At 45.6% G+C, this 15625-nt stretch overlaps 1 protein-coding gene across 1 annotated transcript in view; it reads right to left on the bottom strand.

The window, feature by feature from the left end:
• The window catches only part of AKAP9 (A-kinase anchoring protein 9), a 1796561-nt gene that overhangs the window by 1660640 nt on the left and 120296 nt on the right, over positions 1–15625 (bottom strand). The gene's annotated exons all lie outside the window — the stretch shown is intronic.

The following is a 15625-nucleotide window of genomic DNA, read 5'->3' as shown; positions in this document are numbered from 1 at the left end:
GTGGAGTGGCCTGGCCGGAAGCCATATTGAATCGGGGAGATTATATTGTGCTCTTCCGCCCAGGCTGTTAATCTATTCAGGATTACACCACCCGCTACTTTGACCACAGAGTCAATTAAAGATATTGGTCTGTAACAGGACGTGCTGTTACGGTCCCCTTTTTTAAAAACTGGGACTATCGTGGAAACCCCCCACGACCGTGGTCATCCGTGATCAGCGGCTGCATTAAGCACAGCGGTAAGAACAGGCACCCACAGAGATGCCCGTGATTTGAAGAGATTAGACCCCAAGCAAAATCTGCAATCACTGCTTGTACTCTTGAGTTATGTGTTTATCATTTTGGTACATTCGCAGCCATGTTTGGCTCTCACTGCGTAAGTGATTGGAGTGGTAATGCGGTTTCAGTATGTCTGGTCAACAGAAGCCTTTTGATCCGGGGTCTTCATCCATACATCATTTGGTCTAGTGAGGTCTACAAACTCTTGATTATGGTGAATGAGTTTAGTGCACCCCTGTTGGTAAATGAGAAGAGAGCTATGTTCGACACCCCATTGGGCACTGAGGCCACTGCACATTTCTTACTACCTTTCAGACACAAACACGTATTTATAAAAAATGTGCACTCTCTTCCAGTCTGGTGATCTCACTATGTGCTGCCTGGTGTCAACAATGAGACAGCATACATTCTCTCTCTCTCTCCAATAACGTGCTATAATTGTTCTTGTTCACTATAACACTATAACAATCCTATCCAGGCCCTTACATAACCATCATACCATTAAACTTTAACCAAACAAATATACAATGTTTACATATTTATTTACAAACAACACAATAGGCACTTGCAAATCATCTTCATGCACCAATACAGAGTTTGTAAAAAAATTCATGCAACACATTGTCAGATACAATGCCAATAACTCAAACTTGAATGCTGCGAGACCTATTGCATTGCAAATGCTTGTTATAGATAAGGCGTGACACCCGGATACGTAACAGATCCCTAGGTCTGGCCTTTAGAGCCCCCTTTAAATCACGACATGCCTTAGAGCAGGAGTGATCAAACCACTTTGGGTCGCTACGAACCTGACCTGAAGAGTGTACGGTTAAGATTGCCCCAACTTTCGTAACAATACCATGAAAAGCTGAGAGAATCTCCTCGGCTGAGGATACTGGGGACACACAAAGTGACAACTCGGCATCACACGTGTTATTAATCTTATCATACAATTGGTCCGAGTTCACCAGTGCCCACTTTAGACGTCGTTTACCGTCTGTACATTTTAAATCCCCGCCATCTATCCTCTTCTCTCTTAGTTTTAGCATCTTACCTCCCAGTTGAATACAAACTGGGTTGTGATCACTAAGTTGGTTCTCTTGAATTTTAAAACCTGATATAGAGGAGCCGAGGACACTGGAGAGAAGTATATGGTCAATATAGGATGCCCCCGTATTACCTTTATATGTGGGTACTTCATGAAGGGTACTGTCATCTACCAGAGACATAGCTCAGGTTAGGTCAAATTCGTTCAAGAATTCGTTCAGCAAGTTGCCCCGGCGAGTGAGATCAAAGTGGAAGCCTCTTAGTCGGTGACAACCCAGTAAGCCGGTTGCAGTATTTGCTGGGTTCCCACAGGGATGTACATTAAGGTCCCCTGCAATAAGGATGTGAGGTGAGAGGCTCTCCAAATTATTCCTGAGAAAATTACCTAGGTCAGCCAGCCTACAATCCCCTTTTTGGTTTACAGCATTATAGAAATTAATTAAAGTTAATTATTCTTTCCCGCTTTTAACCAACAAAACTTGAATATCATTATTACAAAAGGAATACTTTTTAACAGTACATGTTAGTCTTAAATCGATATACCCAGCCAATCCCTCTTTAGCTCTGCCGCTCCTTGACGGCTCGGCTGGTACAAAGAAGCTTTTATACCCTTCTATGAATACGTTGTTCCCTACCAACCATGTCTCTTGCAGGCATATCACTGAAAAAGATCTTATAAAAGCTAACCAAGTCCTGTAATTGATTTTACCCGCTAAACCAGCAATATTCCATGAGATTACGTTATAACTCGAGACCGACAATTCTACTGGGTCCGGAGCTCGATCCCCTATAGCTTTCCTTGGTGGAGCAATGGGACTGTCATCAATACTAACCCCTACGACTATTTTCAAAACAGAGTCATTATTCCGCTCACTTATTAACAATTGAGTAGGTTCACAGGTTTGTACGGGAGAGACATTAGTTGGACCTTTGTAATTCATAAATTCATTATCTGCCATTGATTGCCCAAGTTGTCTCTCAATCTTATCTCCTTCCCCAGGGATATCAACTAACAGTAGATTTGAACTGACCCTTTGGGTAAGAGCGGAGCGCAAAGCTACCTGCGCCTGTTCCCTATTTGCAACGCTATTTTGTAGTTCTAGGGAATTATCGATTGCTCATGACAGGGTTTTTACACAGAGTCAATCCACTCCCTCAAGGCCTTCCTGTAAGTGGAAGACATCAAATCGGTTGTAAATAGGTACCCTATATTGGTTTTCGTAATAATCATGATACCTACTATCTTGTGTGTAATTAGGACGCATATTGCCTTGAGACATAAATTGGTTGTCATGGTGATCGTAATACCTACTCTTGTGTGTATAATTTGAAAACATATCTCTCTGGGCCATGGGGGGCGGTGGATAGAAATAACTAAGGTCTACTGTTTGGATCCTGTTTTCTAAATCACCTTCTCTCCAGCCACAAATATAATTTACTACACGCCTGTCTTTAAAGTTTATGATGATACAATCACCTTCCTTATCCTTTTTCCTCTGTCCCACCCAGTTTAATCTTCTGACATGGAGTATTTGGCCGTTTAGAGATGAGGGAATGGGCCTGTGTCTGGTTAGCCAATGACTAACCTTGCTTTTTAGTTCATGATAATTTTCCGTCTTCCCCTCTCCTAAAATTGGTACTCCTATCATGACCACAGTAAAGGGGTGGGATTCAGGTGGTAAATCAATGCGTGTAATCATATTGACTGGCCTTGATCTTTTGGGTTGCTCCTGCTGGCTATTACTATTGTTATTATTCAGACTCTCAGCTGCCCAATCGCTCTCATCCCTCCCTTTTGTGATTTCCGATCCTACATCTCTAGACTGAGCACTAAGAGGAGCCGTCTCGTCTCTACTCCCACCTGTGTTCTTTTGAGAGTCCTTTGATGGCTCCTTATACCCTTTGTCTAATAATATCAGTGGTTGTAGCTGTTTGACCATCTTGTGTATGCCTGATGCAGCAACTGGGATCTTCTGGTTATTTAAAAGGTTCACTGGCTTATCGTTTGTTTTATGTTGGATCTGTGTTTGAGGAGTTTTGGCAAGGTTCATCAGGAATTCATTATTCTGTTGTTGAACTCCCTCTATCTTCTCCAGTTTCACCCCTATCGTTTTTACTCTTTCATACAAGGGTAGCATAATAGAGACTTCATTAGATGTTCCATTCTAGACATTAGGGTCTCCACACAAGTGTTGTTAGCACGTGCCTGGTTAGTCAAATCAGTATCAACAATGTCATGGCCTGTGGTTCCCTGGGTAGCTATTATCTGTATTTGGTCTTCAGGTATAATAGTTTGTGCTGCCCTGTTAATGACCCTCTGTGCGGGTCTCACATTTCTCCCCTGTCTAGATCTAGATTTGTGCTTCACAACTTTTAATATTGCCCTACGTTTATTTATGACCCTCACCCTTCTTCTGGAAGGCGATTACCTGTGTTCCCTCTCCCTCGCATGCTGTTATTTGTGGAGGTCTTCCAGTCACTCACCCAGACATTTTGTCTGGCAGCCATAGATGCACCACTTAAAAAGGCTACAGATCTAATGGAGTCAAAAACCACATCCATGAGATATTCCTCTAGACCTTACATGGGTCATATGACATCTGAACAGTCAGCTTCCTCTTGCATCAGATCATAAATGTTAAAAAAAGAGTCCGGCTATATAAGCTGATTATATCCCCCACACTCTCATGGATATCATGAATCTTGCACAGACATCTTTTAATGTAGAATACGCTTTCTGATCCACAAAATGTCTCAGGGTCAGGTCTTCCACAGACATCAATAGTGGGACTGTTAGGTTTGGGAGTATGAAGTCTACAGAAAATGTGACTAAACAATCCAAGATTCTAATTCAATACAGGATATAATTTGACATAAATGTATAGAATGTCAATTTCTCTGGGTCACGCCATTCTCTCTAAGTGACTGATTCATTAAATGGTGAAGAGGCAACTCACATGTAGAGGGCTGCTCATATACATTAAAAACATCTGCATCCCAGTCGGTTTCATCCGCCCCAGTAGGCAACCCAAAATTATTTATGACATGCTCTGATAAGGCTTTGACCTTTTCCTTCATTGTACATTTTGAAGGAGGATCTACATCTTCTACATCAAACTTTTTCTTTATTGGTCCAGGAATAACACTTTGCTCCCACCTTTAAAAGAGCAGAAGTTACAGCTGCCTCAACCAGTATTTGTAATTCTCTAAACCAAAAGAAAATGATTACTTGTTTTAGGCGATCACTGACTGGACCTGGACATCAAAGAAAAGCACTGCCTTCTATCCTATTTTTCCCTTACCTTCTGCATTATTTTTAACAGACAGGAGGAATAAGGTATAATAGAACAGCTTCCGAATCAAGTGGTTTAAAAAATTAAAGTCACATACCCAGGCAGTGGCTGCCTCTAAAAAGTCTTGGTCTCCCCATTCCAGACCCAGGAACAGCCACCTCAACAAATCTTGACAATTAGCCTTTCTGACTTCTGGGGGCACGAAGCCAATCCTGACAAGGAAACAGCAAGGCCTTTCCCCTCCTCCAGCATTGTTCCGCAGGAGCAGAGACGTGTTGGTCAAGGCGTATGACAAATGTGGCTTACTCGCCCAAGAGGAAGGTCATTGGTGTAATCAAAATTATACAAAATCGATGAAAACAAAAAACGTTTTTGTTACAAGGGTTAACTATGTCTGATGGGGGGGGCCGGGGGAAGTCTCAAGAATAAAGAATGGGATGAGGTACAGGGTGAAAAAGGTAATATTTGTTGTGTACGTTCACAACAAAGCTGCAGGGCCATAGGAGAAAAGCATGATGAGAAAATAAGCTGCCATAGTCCATTTAATTTCAGTCCGTGACATTGTTTCCATTTAATAAATGGCAGCCGCATACATCTGTGGAGAATTGGTTTACAAAAATTGGTTAGTGGTTGCTATATAATATTTAATAGTTAGTTGTGCTCTACAGAATGCAGGCAGCAGCTAGCACAACATCAGAAATAAACAAGCGTACACCAATACATGAAAAAGGATTGGATAAATCTTGGAGCACCCCCTTTATGCTACCCAAAACATCAAAATCAAATATATACAAGTTAATATATCACATAGAGCCTTGGAAAAGTTTTGACCCCAGTGTATATATGTTATAGAAATGCCGGGAGGTGGATAGTTCTTGGTGGAAAGTCACAGAAGTTCTTGGGAATTTGGTGGGTCGCACAGACCTATATACAAATAAGAACAGTGTTTTAAGCATTAGTTGTGCCCCAAGGGGAACATGGAGGGAACTACATTCCTAGGCCTGGCATTCTTATCAACAAAAAGAACTATCAGAATGAGCTGGAAATGGATTGTGGGTAGATGGCGTAGTGCACTAAAACAGGGTATAGGACACAAAAAAAAGAAAAGAGAGTGGGAGGAAGCACCAGAAAGTAGTCGAATGGAATGACCTAGCTACAACTATTTAAAGAGTAATTAAGACTGACGACAGATGTAACCGAATGGCATATTCCTCATAGCGGACTGAGAAAGAATAATGGATATGTAGCAACTATAGGACAAGATAGACCGGGCAGACCACAAGTGAGAGGGTATACATATATAGTAATGAAACCCAAAAGTGGGGAGAATGTAAATAGAAGTGTGGCTCATGATTAGAGCGGCAGACCCTGATGCAGAGGTGTAGCCCGGGACCAGGGTTCAATTCCCGCCCTTGGCGGGTCTTGGGCTCGTAATTCCACAGACCTGATAATTCTCGCCTCGGTGCCTGTTCCAATCATTGAGTCCCACTCTGCAACTCTGGGCAATAGCTTGCTTAATGTCCACAACGGCCCCCACAACGCTAAGGATGCCTGGCCTCCACCTTGGGGGTGCCCAGGAGTGGACGTCTCACAGGGAAAGCCAGGATGGGTTCCACAGCGGTATTCGCACAAGCGCCTTGAGACCCTTGGGGGTGAGTAGTGTGCTATACAAGTATCAATTTACCCCCCTTAAAATATACGCCACTACACGAGAGACGATACATGGCACTCAAGAGGCCCACACCGAGGCATCACTGGGGTATATGTTGGGGCTTTTGGTCGTTAATGGGGAGACAATAGCAACATGTAAAAGGGTCTCGGATACGAAAGGGGAACCCTCGGAGTTGAGAGTGGAATTAGCCCTCAGAAGCTAACTCATGGGAGAAGCTTGGGATGGAAGGGAAGGCTGCGAGGGGGAATTAGATACCCTGAAGAACAAATTTGTGTACCACTGCTTATAGAACAAAGCATGCGATTGTACATGAATGAAACTTGTAAACGCCCACTTTCCATGCTTGCACTACTGGTTGATGCTTAATGGAGTTGGAGCAGCCACAAGGGGAAGTGAGGCAGATGCTGTAGGGCACCACCTTGTTGTAGTGCTCAATTACCGCATAATTCCAGCAATCCAAATCATCTCATTCTTCAATCACTGCCAACGTTTGGAACTGCATGCAAGTGAACCAGTGGCCAGTTAGTTACAAAATGCTTAGCATCAGAATTTAGCACATGTCTAAGCGTCCCCAATGTTGACAAATATAAAAGAAACATTGGCAAAGTCAATAGGTCTTGCCTATGCAAGAGCTATTGGCTTCGGCAATGTGTTTTAGCCATGTTGTACTCACATGATTGGCTTGGGACTAAAATTCGTCCTGGGCACGCTAAAAAAAGTGGCCCACATTTGCATATTGCCTTTCCTCGAAACACTGCTTCTGCAAAGAAAAATTTAAAAAGAGGGGGGGAATAAAAATAAATAAATAAAGATTCGTTTACACTGGTGAAACACACCTGAAAACAAGTAGGGTCACTTCTGCTCAGGCCCCCTGCCCCACTCAGTATGCACACATTAATGGGCCGGCCCAGCAGGAGAAATCGAGTGACACCTCTGCCTGTTGCTAAACTGGAGGTAATGAGCGCCCATCTGCCTCCAGGAAGGCCACTCGGACACGGACGGGGCCACTGGCTGTATCTGAACAATAGAGACACTGCCCAAGTTGGCCTCCCAGACTGCTAAAAAAAAGCAGCCCACAGCTGGAACTCGGACATCGGCCCCTCGGGCATTGCTCGAGTGCCCTTGTTACCAATCTGACGCTGTGTACACCAGCATAGCTGCTTTTCAGCATGGCTAAACGTTCGTGGTGCACAGAGGGGTGGGATTGAATGGAGTAGGATAAATCGGGGTAGAGTGAAATGGGGTAGAGTGGGGTAGAATGGAGTGGGGTGGATTAGGTAGATTGGAGTGGGATGGAGTAGAGTAGATTGGGGAGATTGGAGTGGGGGAGTTGAATAGATTAGAGTGGTAGATTGGAGTGGGCTAGATTGAATTAGAGTAGACTGGAGTGGAGTGGGATAGATTGGCGTGGACTGGGGTATATTGGAAGGGAGTAAATTGGGGTATATTAGAGTGGGGAAGATTGGAGTGGAGTGGGGTGGATTGGAGTTGGGTGGGGTAGATTGCAGTGGGTGGGGTGGAGTCAGGTAGAATGGAGTGGAGTAGATAGGATAGATTGGAGTGGGGTAGATTTTAGAGGAGTGTGGTAGATTGTAGTGGAGTAGATTGGAGTGAAGTAGAGTTGGATAGATTTGGATAGAGTGGTATGGAGTGTAGTAAAGTGGAGTGAGGTAGAATGGAGTGGAGTGGGCTAGACTAGGTGGACAGCAGTGTGGTAGATTGAAGTGGAGTGGGGTAGATAGTGGTGGAGTGGGGCAGATCGGAGTTAGGTAGATTACAGTGGAGAGAAGTTAGATTACATTGGAGTTTGGAGTGGAATTGGGTAGGGCGGGGTGCATCTAGTTTGTGAATTATGAAGAGTAGTAAACTTACACATAAGTGTAAGTTTACTTTTGTGAATCAGATCCATAATTTCCGCAAAAGGACACAAAGGAGAGATATTACACTATTTACACAGTGGTTTTTAACCTCTTGAGTTCTATGGAACCTCACTAAATAACTACTTAAAGCCAAGCACCCCAGCCTAACCAATGTCTAGGATTTGAACGCCAAAAAAACCCAAAAAATACAGAAACATGTATGCATCAAACAAATAAACAAATTATGAAATATTTTATTTCATTCACAAAAAAATAATAAAAAAAGAATTATTAATTTTAATGCAAGTCTGGTGCTTTTCAAAATGTGGTTTTATTTCTAAAATACTAAGCACTATGCTACATGCTGGCATAACTCTCTATATTTTTTGCTCCCAATGCACCCCTCTCTTTGTCAGTGCATAACAGTGCTTTCATTAACGCCATCAATCGACCAAACGTGATTCTCTTTGCTGTACTTGCTCTCAAGGTCAGACATTCCGATCAGGCAACAGGTCTTTACCAGGGGCATTTTTGTTACTGAGTGACGGTTTTGTAGCAGGGCAGCTGTTTTAAAAGCATTGCAGAGTACCTTGTATAGCCAACATTTTTCAGGCAACAGTTAAAGTGCCAAGATAACTCTGGTGATTAATGATGAACCTGCTAGCGAGAGATCAGAGTTTTGTCTAATGGCACTTTTGACTCATCGAAGGTAGCACAGAGGGTTAATATGCCTGCTGCAAAGAGTGCATAACATACTATGCAGATTACAGAACAGTATTTTGTGAGCATAGTTCAATTTGTTACTTTTTTGTCACAGAGATCCTTTCTTTACTGTGCATTTCATAAATTACAATAGTAATCTAGGTTACAAAATTGTTTTTCCCCAGACTAAAATTTAAAATTCCCTCACATTTACAAAGTGCTTTAAAAATTTCAATTTTGCATTTGTATCTAAGTATACTCAATTAATCAGTTAATATTACATATTTGTAACAGCTGTGGCCCCTCTAAGTAGGCATTATGCACCTCCAGAGGTCTGTGGACCCCAGGTATGAACAGCTGTTGTTCAGGCCCATGAGCTGTGCTAAGTTCATCCAAATTTGTTTTGTATCGAAGAACAAACGCTCCAAGAGTCCCTCTCAGGCACTGTTATATGCAGGCTTCCCTTCACGGAATACATTTTCTAGGTCAGCGTACCCTGGAAGCTGAAAGTCAAGCAATTACAGTGTCCAGCAGTGATCTCCGTTTGCATTTCCTGGGCATGACCAAGCAAGAAACAGAAGACATTCTTCATGCTGCCGCCCGGGAGCAATCAATTCAGTCTGCAATGCACTCAGCTCTGTTGGAGGTATAGGCATGCTGCACCAGTATTGCTTGAAAAACATGTTTATCATTCCCTGTGATGACACAAAATGCTGTGTGCAGGGCTTTAAATGGGGCAGGTGCTGCCAGTGTACAGACCTGGAAGGGATTAAACACTGGTTTCCGTTTGTTGTTGAGCAATTGGTGCGTATCTTACGAAAAGAATTGGAGCAATGGGGCGTTCGAGTGGGGGGCACCACTCGTGTCATCTCTCGCTATGCGGATGATACACTATTGTATAAACGCTCCCTCTGCCGGCGGTGCATATACCAAAGGGGCTTCTCGATACCTTTGGTAGGGTCTCAGGCCATCGGGTTAATCTCAGGTAATCACTTCTGTTACTGCTTGGGGGTCAGATAGGAGTGTCCAGCCCGGTAGCCTGAGCTCGGCCTCCGTGGGGGAAATAGAGGGCTTTAAGTACTTGGGTGGCTCATACCGAGGACGTGTATCGGCGCTTGAACAAGGATAGAGTTGTAGCAGGCCTTGTGGGCTCCAAAGCTTTTTGGAACAGACTACCCTTGTTGCTGATTGGTAGGGCTGCAGTGGCCAATATGTTTTTTTTTCTGTCTCTATCTGTCCAAAATGCTGTTTCCGTTCCAACCACACTTCTTTTGCAAACTGGAGAGTTTACTTATTTCCTTGAATTGGGCGGCACAGCATAGTAGGGTGGAACTTTCCGTTCTCAAGCGTGATATGGAGGATGAGGGTCGGGCTATCCTGGATGTACGGCACTAGTATTATACCAATCTACAGCATGCGGCGAGGTAGCTGGTGGAACCCAATAATTGGGAAAAGAGATTGTTCCTTGACATGCTGTGAGATGATACGCTGGAATGCCTGCTGATGCAAGGGGGGAGTCTGAGCATGCAGTCCTGTACATGGTGCAGCAGACTGCGGTGATACATGGAGATAGAAGTGGGGAAGGTGCTATGCAGGCCCAACTTTCACAGGGAGCTTCAACTCTGGCACCTAGCTCCATTCAGGGCAATTGATGAGGATATGTCCATGGAGCTCCGGAGGGCAGGGGTTGCCAGGAGGAAGGGGACCTGTACCACAGGGAAGTCTTCATTACCTTCCAGGAGGCTCTGGAGACCTTTGAGGTGGGGCCAGGTCACTATCTCCATTATGCCAAGGTGGGGAGTGTTGCGCGGGAGGTCTGGGCTGGTTTCCCTTTGGCTCCTCGCCCTCCCTGGTGTTGAGAGGTTTGCTTCAATGGAGAGAGGGGAGGCATCTCATATCCTTATTTTACAAAGCGATCCAAGTTGACATGGCAAATCCCGCATTTGCTTCCTGTGGGGCCTGGGAACATGAGCTGGGGGAACACATTGAGGATGCTGACTGGGCGCGCACATGCAGGCTGCTAAGGAGAGTATCCTGCAATCATAGGTTTAAATTGCTTAATTTTAAGTTCTGGCATCACACTAATGTGGATGGACCTAGCAAGGGAAGAGTGATGTGCACGGGTGAAGAGCTGTGGGCCACCTTTTTACATGTGGCCTGGGCATATGCTGTGATTCAGGGGTTCTTGAGAGCGGTGGTGCCTACAATAGTGGCAGCAACAGATATTGAAATTCCTCTGACTCCGTTGGCCTGCCTCTTGGGGGTGGTGGTGAAGCCCAAAGGTCGCGGGATTCTTTACAAGCTGGCCCAACTTGCTCTGTTATTGGCCAAAAAGCAATTGGTCATTGGATGGATGGGCACCCGGGTCCCCTTTGTGTCCTTGTGGCTGAGGTATCTTCTTAAATGGGGGTTGCCATGGAAATGCATTTGAGCATTGCCTGTACCGAAGAGGGTGCATTCAATGCGATCATGTTGTGGGGTATCTTCTTAATAAATTTGCAATTAAGGATGTCCCTGACTCGGAGGAGGGCTCTGATGGGGAGGTGTGATGTGCATGCCCTTTGTACCGAGGTGATGTGATTATGGCAGGCAAGCTTGTAAACTTTAATATTTACTGTACAATTGGCTTGATGACTTGTCTTCAATGTACTTTTGTCCCTGAGTAGCTTGATGATTTGCTGCACTTGTTTTATGATATGCACATTGTTATTCACTATTACAAAATCAATTACATTTATACAATTGCAGGTGTTGACAAAGCCACTCAGAATTACTTTTATAGTGTGGAACATCACAGGGTTTATTATGAATTTATTGTATGCTTTGGGTAGGCGTAAAATGTTTTGGCATGCAGGATTTGCAGCATCAGTGGGCAGTATCAAAGCATGCAGAATCACAGCGCTAGCGTCTTAGGGTCAGCTGTGTCAGTGGGCAGTGTCAGGGCAAGGACCGGTGCTGTGTTGCAGTTTCAGGATCTTCAGTGTCAGCAGGGCATGATATATTGCAGTTTTAGGATCTGTGTTGTCACTCGGCAGTGTTAGAGCATGAAGTGCTATGGCCTCCACTCTCGCCCGATCAAAAAACCCTCCAACAGATGCACCGACAGAAAGGCCAGCTGGTTCACTACCGACCTCCAGGAATCCAAGTGGACTTGCCGGAGACTCGAGGAAAAGTGGCGCCACGAACAGACACCAGAAAATCACACAGCCCTCAAGAACGCCAGCCGCAAGCACCACCAACTCTTTCAAGCCACCAAAAGGACCTCCTTCAAGGAACGCATCAACAATAATGCAAACAATAGCAAAGAGCTCTTCAACATCGTGAAGGAACTCTCCAACCCCAGCTCCAACAACATCCCACCATCGCAAGACATACGCGGCTCCGTAGCCACCTTCTTTCACCGCAAGATCACAGACATTCTCCACAGCGCGAACACCCAGACCCTTCCGACAGCCACCGACTACGCAGACTCACCACCCACCAGCCTCACCAACCTCCCGGTGTCCTGGACCCACGTCAATGACAACAACATCATCAAAACCATGAACACCATCCACTCCAGCTCACCTTCCGACCCCTGCCCTCACCACATCTTCAACAAAGCAAACCACATCATCGCACCCCAACTCCGGAAGATCATCAACAGGTCGATTTGAGACTGCCACCTCCCCGGAAAGCTGGAAGCACGCCAAGATCAACACCCTACTCAAGAAACCCACAGCGGACCCAAAGGACCTCAAGAACTTCCGGCCCATCTCTGCTCCCGTTTCCGGCAAAAGTCATCGAGAAGATCGTCAACAGGCAACTGACCCACTTCCTCGAGGAGAACAACATCATGGACCCGTCCAAATCCGGATTCCGCAGCAATCACAGCACTGAAACTACCCTCATTGCTGCCACCGATGACATCAGGACCCTGCTGGACAACAGCGAAACCGCAGCCCTCATCCTCCTGGACCTCACAGCCGCCTTTAACACCCACTGCCACCACACCTCACGTACACGCCTCCACGACGCAGGGATCCATGACAAAGCCCTGGACTGGATCACCTCCTTCCTCACCGACAGAACCCAGAGGGTCCACCTCCCCCCATTTCGAACTGAAGTCACCAAGATCACCTGCGGCATGCCCCAAGGATCATCCTTCAGCCGAACCCTTTTCATCATCTACATGGCACCGCTCACCAACATCGTCCAATCGCACAACCTCAACATCAACTCCTACGCAGACGACATCCAGCTGATCCTCTCACTCACCAAGGACCCCGCCACTGCCAAAACCAACCTCCACGAAGGAATGAAGGCCGGCACAGATTGGATGAAGAACAGTCGCCTGAAACTAAACTCTGACAAGACAGAGATCCTCATCCGCGGCTCCACCCCCTCCGCCTGGGACGACTCTTGTGGCTGGCTGCTCTGGAAGCCGCACCGACACCGACTGACCACGTACGCAACTTGGGGTTCATCCTGGACTCAACGCTCTCAATGACCCAGCAAGTAAACGCCGTCTCCACCTCCTACTTTAACACCGTTCGCGTGCTTCGCAAGATCTACAGATGGATCTTCACTGGTACCAGAAGGACGGTCACCCAGGCACTCGTCAGCAGCAGACTGGACTACGGCAACGCCCTCTATTCAGGAACAACGGCCAAACGCCAGAAAACACTACAACGCATACAGAACGCCTCTGCACGCCTCATCCTCGACATCCCCGCCACACCCACATCACAGCCCACCTGAGAGACCTGCATTGGCTCCCAGTCAACAAGAGGATCACCTTCAAGCTCCTCACCCACACCCACAAAGCACTCCACAACGCTGATCCCGCATACCTCAACAAACGACTCACCTTCTACACCCTGAACTACCAGCTTCGCTCCGCTGACCTAGCCCTTGCCACCGTTCCACGCATCCACAGGACGACCACCGGCGGCAGATCATTTTTCTACCTCGCTGCCAAGACATGGAACACCCTCCCCACCCATCTGCGACAGACCCAGGACCTGTTGACCTTCAGGAGACGTCTCAAGACCTGGCTGTTCGAGCAGTAGTTGCACCCCCCACCCCCTGCGTATTGAGACCCTCACGGGGGGGGATAAGTGTGCTCTACAAATGATTGATTGATTGAGTGCCCTCCCTAAAGTGAAGAAGCATCTCCAGTATGTTAGCACCAGTATTTTGCCGAGCATGCCTCATATCCATAGACGTTCCTGTAGTGTGTCAGCACACCAGCATTTTGCATGTGGTGCCCCTTAGGCCAACAATTACACCCCGTATGCCTGGATAAGCATTTTGCCATTGATACCTCTAGTGCTAAGAATTGAAATCAATATGCCTTCACCAGCATTGCATTCAGGATGCCAATGCCATTGGTATCACATATGCCAAACATTATATCCAGTATGCCAGCACCAGCATTTTGCCCCTTATGCCAAGAATTATGATTAGTATGGCAGCACCAGGATTTTGCTTTAGGTGTCCCACATGTTACACGTTACATCTAGTATACCAATGCCAACATTTTTCCACAAGTACCCCATATGTCAAGAATTATTACCAGTATGCCAGCATTTTGCCAAGGGTGCCTCTGTAAGTCAATCCTTTCCAGTTTGCTAGGGCCAGCGGAAGCCTCACAAGCTTAACATCTTCACAGACATATAAGCACTCTCTCTCATTCATGCTTGCTTACATTCCCTCACTCACTGTCACTCCTTCCCTACTCACAGTCACACTCTCACTCCCACACTCATTCTAGCTCTCTCTCTGTCACTCTCTCGCAGTCTCACTCAGACTCACTTATTCTCACTCACTCCCCATCACTCATTCTCATTGACTCTCTTCGATTGATGCACACACCCATCACACGTGCATTCTCATTCAAGCTCACATTCGCTCACACTCATTCTAATGAACTATCTCTTTCATACTCAGTCACACTCATTCATTCTGAGTCCCTCCATCACTCTCACTCAGATTCACTTGCATTCACTCTTATAGTCACTCACTTGTAAGTGAGAACTGTGAGAATTGTCACATCGGCGGCTGAAGCTGAAGCGGCAGCGAGGCAGTGGATGTCAGGATTCAAGTTTCTATTTATTTTTTTATTCCCCCCCCCCGCCTCATCGATTTACCCAGTTAGAGGCTGCCACTGGATGTCACACCATTACTTTTCCACAACCATGACTTTCCAAAGGCATGTGTCTTGACAATGGCTAAAATCGGGTTCCGGATGATTGATTAACATGGCCATGCTTCCGTAGAAGTTTGACCCACAAGGCTTACCTCCTGCTTGGAAACAGCCTTCAAGTCTACAGGATAACTTGTGCTGACTCTGCCAGCCCTGGACCAGGCCTCTCTGGGGGTGCCTATGAGTAGTGCTGTTCGGAGTTTCATCGTTTGAGATCACATTACCCAATGTAATGAATTTGCGAGTAGCAATTCAATAACACCCTAATTTGCAGTTTGTAACCTATTACATTATTGCAGTTTATAATAGTACACATTATCATTTTTAATTACATGTTCACACTTATAAAATGTGCTGTGTTTTGCACAATTTGTAGACTGTAAACTGAAACTGGCTTAGAATGTTGCTCAATACACCTGTCTCATTGGCTACAGATAGGGCTCACTCCAGCCAAGAAAATTTTTCTACCACAAAGACTGCTCCAGGGCAATAAATCTTCCACTACACTTGCATCTGCTCCTTAAATGCCCTTGGCTCACCACCAGGATGACCTTCTATAAAAGAAACTGTCTGAGGAGGGAACAACAT

Source organism: Lissotriton vulgaris, chromosome 10 (assembly GCF_964263255.1).
Source record: "Lissotriton vulgaris chromosome 10, aLisVul1.2, whole genome shotgun sequence".
NCBI classification, from domain to species: Eukaryota; Metazoa; Chordata; class Amphibia; order Caudata; family Salamandridae; genus Lissotriton; species Lissotriton vulgaris.
This window is presented reverse-complemented; position numbering and strand designations above follow the sequence as displayed.